The sequence below is a fragment of the Pseudochaenichthys georgianus genome, chromosome 11 (assembly GCF_902827115.2).
Source record: "Pseudochaenichthys georgianus chromosome 11, fPseGeo1.2, whole genome shotgun sequence".
Taxonomy (NCBI): Eukaryota; Metazoa; Chordata; class Actinopteri; order Perciformes; family Channichthyidae; genus Pseudochaenichthys; species Pseudochaenichthys georgianus.
In genome coordinates this window covers 24703496-24711611 of record NC_047513.1, presented here as the reverse complement: position 1 = coordinate 24711611, position 8116 = coordinate 24703496, and the positions used below count along the sequence as shown (strand labels likewise).

Genomic DNA, 8116 nt, shown 5'->3' with positions numbered 1-8116 from the left:
AAGCCAAGATCAACACAATATGTTGGCAAATCGCTTCACTCATCACCCTTGAGAGCCCACGATACTCGATTCTCAGAAGTGTTATCAGTCACCCTTGTGCTGTTTTTTTTTTTTTTTAAAGGGTGAGGCTATTTAACGCTGAGGAATTTCAATACAAGCATCGCACTTGCATGTGCAGACAAGCCTACCTTTTCCCCTGTGAATACATGTCGGGCCAGTTTCACTACGGCAAAGTGTCCACGGCCCAGCGTCTTATCCAGGTCATAGAGCCCGGCGACCTTCCCATCGTGATGCCGTTTGAGCCCCGCCATGGACACTGGTGGACAAGGGGGGGTGGTGGCCTTCTGTTGCCTGGTGGTTTCCGGTCAGTTCTCCATTTCCTCCGGAGTAGGTTCAAGTCAGACAGTGAGATCTGTTGGAGGCTCCTAGACGTGGACTTTCAGAGGTAGCTTTGACGATAAAAGGTTCTGCTGGATGGTAGCAGCAAAAATTCAGAGTTTTGTCCAGCTCAATTCTTTCCAATCCTTTTGGTATCTGAAGGTGAAAATGATACAACAGAAGAGACAGAGAATGAAAACTCACCTCTCTATATAGAAAATATGACACCAATTAACCTGTAAAATGAACTGAGTCACCGCTTTGGAGGGAATACTGCCGAACCCTGAGTCATGAACCTTGGCATGTTAGTGTGTCATGTAGCAAATAAATCAGTTGTTATAATGGAATCCAATACTTCCTATAATCCTATTAGGTGGCTCACCATTAAGAATTCCTATTAATTAAAAATGAAACAAAAATACTACAGCCATGCTTGCAGCTCTTTAGCGCTTTGAGCTAAATGCTAACATGCTACCGTCTCATACAAGGACATTGTTAACATGCTGACGTAAAGCAGATCAAATGTTCACCGTCTACGGTTTTCTGTCAAACATTTATTTATTATCAAAACTATACAAATATACAGCTGGTGGGCCTGTTTTGATGGCAGTTGATCACAAACCTTAAGTGTACATCCGAACATATGGCAGAAATCTTTAAATGTACTGATGATTTATTATTCTATTTACTGTAGGTATTGGGAGAACCACTGGTAATGTGTACAATGAAGTTTTTTAGTGTTGATGAGACATTTTGTTATTATAAACTTATCCTATCCCTTACCAGGTGTTAGTTTTGGCAAAGTAAATGATTTTTGATAAATCAGTATTTATTTCAATTTTCTATGAGTAGACTGTAAAAAGTAAAAACAATCAGTTCTTATAACCAAAAGGAAACATTTGTATATGTTTTGTCCCACCAAAAGTCCAAATATATCCGATAAACAATGATATCGGTGGTGTGTGGCGCAGTGGGTTGTGTGTAGGTTGTGCGTAGGTGCGTTGTGCGTAGGTGTTCGGATCAGGGGGTCACAGGTTCAAACCCCACTGCAGTCAGCATGTCGTTGTGTCCCTGGGCAAGACACTTCACCCCAAATTGCTCCTGTGGGGATTGTCCACAGTCTTCAGTATGTAAGTCGCTTTGGATAAAAGCGTGTAACATCATGTAATGTAATATGAAGCAGAGAAAAGCAGAAAATCCAGTCGACTCCAAATGAGTACCTGGAACCAGCAAATATGTATATTCTTTCTTGATTACATCCCTAAAGCGGTCCTATAAAAAAGAATAATACGGCCTCTTTAAGTGATAACATGTTTCTGAATCATATTATTTTAAAGTATTTATCAATGACTATTTTCTCAACTCTAGTTAATATATTGCATCATCGTTCTCCGGTTCTCTGTGTATTTAGATTGTTGTAATGTTGCGTCACGTCTAACCCTCCGTTTTAGTTGATCACAACCAGGGTTGTCATTCAGTGTGATGCTTCACAACCCTAATTATGAAACCACGCCCCCGGGGCAGCCATAGCATTCCTCTTCTAGGAGTCTACCTGCGTGCCAAGATCAAAATGTACAAGTGAAAAACATTCCTGGGAGGTGATACCTCACCAAGGAGTGTCCTTCTCACCTGGATTCACAGAGACAACTGGAAACCAAACAAAGGTAGCCTGGAAACATGCCTACCAGCGTAATCGAGATGAAAAAAGAAAAACGTCTCTAACCCACTGGCAGTTTGTGGCTGCTCAAATGAAACGTTGAAAGCCTAAAAAGCTCTTTTGGCGGGTTTTATGTGATCCTCAGTTTGTACCTGTGAGAAAAGAGTGAGTCATTTTCTTATAATAGGAGGCTGACAACTCCGTCTGTCTCTGCTCTGAGTCTCTCTCTCACACACACACACACACACACACACACACACACACACACACACCACACACACACACACACACACACACACACACACACACACACACACACACACACACACACACACACACACACACACACACACACACACACACACACACACACACACACACACACACACACACACAGGCCCAAAGTAATCTCAATTCTTCTCAACTCCTCGCCTGACAATGTGTAAGTGTTGATGTTAGAAAAACTGCCATGAAAATAAAAATAAACCACACACACACACACACACACACACACACACGTTTTAGTGAGTTGGTGATCTGATGTTTTTGCCTGCGTCAAATCGGGATCTACTCGTCTAAATCTAGACATCTTAAATCACCTGAAGAGTGACTGTGTGTGTGTGTGTGTGTGTGTGTGTGTGTGTGTGTGTGTGTGTGTGTGTGTGTGTGTGTGTGTGTGTGTGTGTGTGTGTGTGTAATCACTTGATCGGATTAAAGCAGGTGATGACATTACAAGATGAGAAAATGCAAGTGACCTTAAAAAACACCCAAACCTCTCCGACATGAAAGTGCAGCACAGCAGTGTATCAGTGTGTGTATCAGTCAGTTGTGTAACTATACAAGGTGCTGGAAGTTTGTTGATTTACAAGGTCGTACACAAACACAAACAAATATGAGGTCAAGGACCTGTTATTGGAGCTGCTCTGCTCGAATAGCTTGTGAGATTCAAGATATGAACGGGAGGTTATCAAGCCTCTGGTTAGCTGGAATCAGCTTCCAGGTAATAAGATATCAATGTGTTGAAGATTAGATATAACTTTATTGTTCAAGTACAAAGACAACGCACGATGCAAAAAGCAGTAAAGTGCAGAAAACATAGGTAGAGAAAGAAATAGTGAGATATGAACATTATATGCAGAAAGGTATACACTACAGTATGGAGTTAGGCTTATAATACAGTGGTATATAATATGGTATACATAAGGTGTATAGATCAGTAATTTACTGTATGGACAGTAGTATAAATATATACAGTACAGGTCAGTGAAAAGTTATATACTCAAGTTAGTTGACGAGCTAATGTATGTGATATACTGCAGATGGTCCTCAATTAAAGATTGAATTCTTTACCGGACACATATTTGGTTTCCCCCGAGCTTTCCAACCATTGAGGCAGGCACTGACCAGATAATATTAGATATTACTACAGTAGTAGAACCTAAGATGTTATTACATAGGCCCAAAATTACACTGGTAAAACTTTAAAGATTTGAGGAAAATCTAAATAAATAACATTTTAAGTAGCACAAATATCGTTTTTTCTGCTGTCCACAACTCATGAGAATATACTTGTATCCACTTGCATACCCAGGTTGGGAGGCATTACTAGTCAAATACAATACAAATACACCAGAGAAGTATTATAAACTTAACTAAGGGGCAGGATATATATGGCGAGACCGTAGTATTTGTATTTCAGTGTTCAAGAATGTCCTATGCATTAACAAAGAACTTAATACCATTATATTTCCTGCAATGGTGCTATTGAGAACTCAAGGTAAACTCACAGCACAGGAATACTGTATACGTGTACCTAGTTTGATATAATTGGGAAAACAGTAGAAATGTATGTATGATACATGTATGCAATGCAGGAATATAGGTGCATTTATATCTGCTTATAATGCACACATCTGTTCATTCAACATTTACATTTGTTCTACTGTACAGTATTTACTTTTACATTATGTTTTACCCTATCATGTTTTACATGTACAGTATAGCTATGTATAGTTCCTGCAACTTAATTGCACCATGATGTCTCATGCACTATTTGTTTATTTGAAGTATAGCATGTTGCATTGTAAAGATTGTAATGCCATATATACATTGTAGATATTGTGCCTTTAAAAATGAAACACACTATGAATCTTTGAATGCTTTGCTGGCCATCCTACACTGCATTATATTATGTTTGACCTTATTCTTGAATCATTATGTCTCTTGCACTATTTGTATATTTTAAGCACAGTATGTTGCATTGTAAATATGATACATGCCATGTCTAGGTTTAGTGCCTTTGTAAATAAAACACACTTCTCCTAATCTTTTAATGCTCTGCTGACCATCATACACTGGGTATCTATCCCTGCATTGACGCTAATGCCCATATGGGATCCGTCCAACCCCCACACCCCCTCTCCACTGTCAACATGCCTGCTGGCTGCATCCACAATAACATGGCAGTGCTGACCACCCTGCGCCAAACGCACACACACAAACACACACACACACACATATGAAATGCAATAACAAGCCCCTCAAAATATTCACATTTAGGAAACCTTGAAAGCTTCTTTGACACATATTACTCCACGGGGCCCTGCACGCGCCGCAGCAGATCTACTCACCACACAGTGATATAATGATGATGCGTCCTCCCGGTTACACTGCGGGGGCTCCGTGCGGTGAACAGGGCCCAAGTCCTCCGGTAAACACTCGGTACCGACTGATAGGAAAGCGGTTATTCCATATTCCCTGTGTGTGTGACACTGTCAACTCAACCTCCCTCTTTCTCGCCCCCGTCTCTCGAGCGTTCAGTTGCGTCAAAGTCACAGGTAAGCAGGGCAGTACCGGAAGCGTTGCTTTCAAAATAAAAGGTTCTATTGGGGTTTCTTTCAATTCAACAATCTATGTGATACAGACAGGGAGATTGATATGCTGCTTCTCACCCTCCCAAATACTAAAATACATATATATATATATATATATATACATACATACATACATAACTATGGACAGTTATTGCACTACTTGTATTTGTACTGCTCTCATATTCAACCGTTTTTGTCTACCAGACTGCTATTTTTATATATTAATTGTTGTGCCTTTTTTTGAATATTTTATTTGTATTTTGTGTATGTACATATTTTTATAAATTGTAATCTTTGGGACGGTGGGAAACGGCATTTCGATCTCCCTGATAATACCACACACATAGAGATACTTTGACTTTGATACAAACCTGTACATCCATATATATTGTCATACATAGACACACATATACACAAACACACGTTAAGAGGGAGAAATACAAATAACTTGTTTATCATACCTATTTTGGCTTGTGAAATGAAGCATAACGTATATTTCACATAATATGTATTATCCCCCATGCCATGCCCAGGCCTGCATATTTGGAAAATTGTAGAGGAAAATAGACACAATTTAGTGCAAGAAATCACATGGATACATGTACTTGTACACCCTCAGACAGTTTGACTTATCACATATTTTTAACTAGAGCCACAATGTACAATTTGTTATCGATTGAGCCTACGATTATTGTTCTAAATCAGGGGTGGGGAACCTTATTCCTCTCAAGGGCCATTTCAATTTGTTCAAGATCCTCCGAGGGCCGTACAAATGATTGACCTGCTTAAAAATACTAAAATCACAGCCCATTCATTTCGCCTTTCTTTCATGCTGTGCAAAGAAAACGCAACCTCTGAATCCAGATATCTCACCATGACTCATGCATGCATGCACTGCACGGTGTGGCGTGACCACCCAAACAGAAAGATATGGACACAAGATGTGTACAAATGTATTTAGTTTCCTATCCATGTGGACATGATTTAAGTGGGGGGGGACCTAACCTCCTCTAGTGGGGTCCGGGGGGCATGCTCCCCCGGCAAGATTTTTTTTTAAATGTTGAAGTTGAAAGCATCAATCTGGTGCACTTTGAGAGCAACATTAAGAGATCTATGGAAACATCTCTCAACACCCAGATGAAACAGAACTGGAAGCAGATTTATTTTTCTTTATGGATATTTTACAAATCACTCTCCTTTCAAACTGTATTCGTGTTTATTAATAACAACTTTCTTTTTTACTGTATTGTATTGTATACCTGTTTACTTTATTCTCTTATTTTTTTATAACTATAATGATCATATAAAGATGTGCCTTTACCTCACTGGTTGTAGAAAAAGCTTCTTATATTCGTTAGCATAGCTAGCTAACCAGATGCTAATAACAACAAAGGTATTGACTGTATGCTCAGTGTGACAGATGAACAGATCGCCACTGGGCTTTCAGCTAAAGACACAGCCACGCAGAAACATTTGTACGGCTCCTTATGGGTATTGCAATGTGTGGAAGACCCGGAGTGACGTTCTGGTGCTCTCCGTCAGAACTGGACCCCTGTCAGACGAGACCTATACCACGTGATGACACGTTAGGCTCGTGTTGTGTTCAAGGACCCTGACCTTGGCCAGGAAAAACTAGCACTCACTTGTTTCATTTTTTTGCGGTCTAGATTTCTTTAATTTTTTTCTTTTTTGCGTGTGTTTATAAATTACCTCGAGGGCCGTACCAAATGGTCTCGCGGGCCGTATACGGCCCGGAGGCCGGAGGTTCCCCACCCCTGTTCTAAATGAACCACTTCAAGTGTTGGTGTACAAATTGTTAACACATATATATATATATTTAAGATGTCCATAGCATTTTCTCATCTACCTATCTATCTATCTATCTATCTATCTATCTATCTATCTATCTATATATATATCCATCTATCTATCTATCTATCCATCCATCTATCCATCCATCTCTCTCTCTCTCCATATCTATCTATCTATCCCACACCGTGAGCACACCGTATGTATAATGCTTTTATTTTGAAGGGAAACTAGCTTGTGTTCCGGTGTCGTTAATACTGATTGACAGCTCCATGGCCACTGCGCATCCGTACCATTCATCTCTGACGTCAGAACTACGCTCGGAGAAAAGCGTGTTAGTCAGGCTCAACACAAAATGTGCATATTTACTTTAATCAGTGTTTTATTATATGACACAGGATACAAAACAACAATGGGGTCATTATTTTACTTCCTAAAATTATAGTATTATTATATAAAAGTAAAAAGGTTTATTTCTTAGTTTATTTATATCTTGTATTAACTAATAACCTGAATCTGTAATTAGGAAGTGATTTTGTAAAATACATGCAGACTTAAAAGTAAATCATTGTTTCCAAATGGAAGTATAAAGCAGCATAAACAAAAAATAAAGAGTAAAGTACTACCCCAAAAAGTACACCACAGAGGTGGGAGAAGTACTCAGATCTTGTACTTGAGTAAAAGTAAAAGTACCAGAGTCTAGGAAAACTCTGTTACAAGTCAAAAGTCCTGCAATCAAAAGGTTACTCAAGTAAAAGTAGAAAAGTATTCACATTAATATATACTTTAAGTAGTTTTAAGTTCTCATTGTGCAGATTGGCCCATTTCAGAATAATATATATGATGTGTTTTATAATGATTGATCATTAAAGTGTTCTCAAAGCTGGTAAAGGTGCAGCTAGTTTGAATGACTTTGTAGACTGCAGGGTAGCTGGTGGATTTACTCCAGGTGGAACTAAAGGCTGATTTAACATTTGATTATATTTCACATCAATCATCCACATCTGTGAAGTAACTAAAGGTATTACATACATGTAGTGGAGTAAAAGTAGCCTACACCATTTACCTCTGAATTGAAGTGGAGTAGAAGTACAAAGTAGCATCAAATTAAAATACTTAAGTAAAGTACAAGTATCCCAAAATCATACTTAAGTAGAATACTTGAGTAAATGTACGTCACCACATTACTCACTGCTTATTGCAGACTTGGGAGGGTTACTTTAAAAATGTTATCCGTTACAACAAAAAATATAATCGGTAATCTAATCTGAGAATCTAAATACAAAAGTAATCCGTACTTTCCTCAATATCAAATGCAATGCAAATAAAAACAATAGAAAAATAAATAAAATGCTTTTTACAAAAGTGTATGTAACAATATAACCCTAGAAAAGAAGAA

General features: G+C 38.7%; 1 pseudogene; it reads right to left on the bottom strand.

The window, feature by feature from the left end:
- The window catches only part of LOC117455594 (SNF-related serine/threonine-protein kinase-like), an 18815-nt pseudogene extending 13974 nt beyond the window's left edge, over positions 1-4841 (bottom strand).
- Between the last annotated feature and the right edge of the window lie 3275 nt (positions 4842-8116).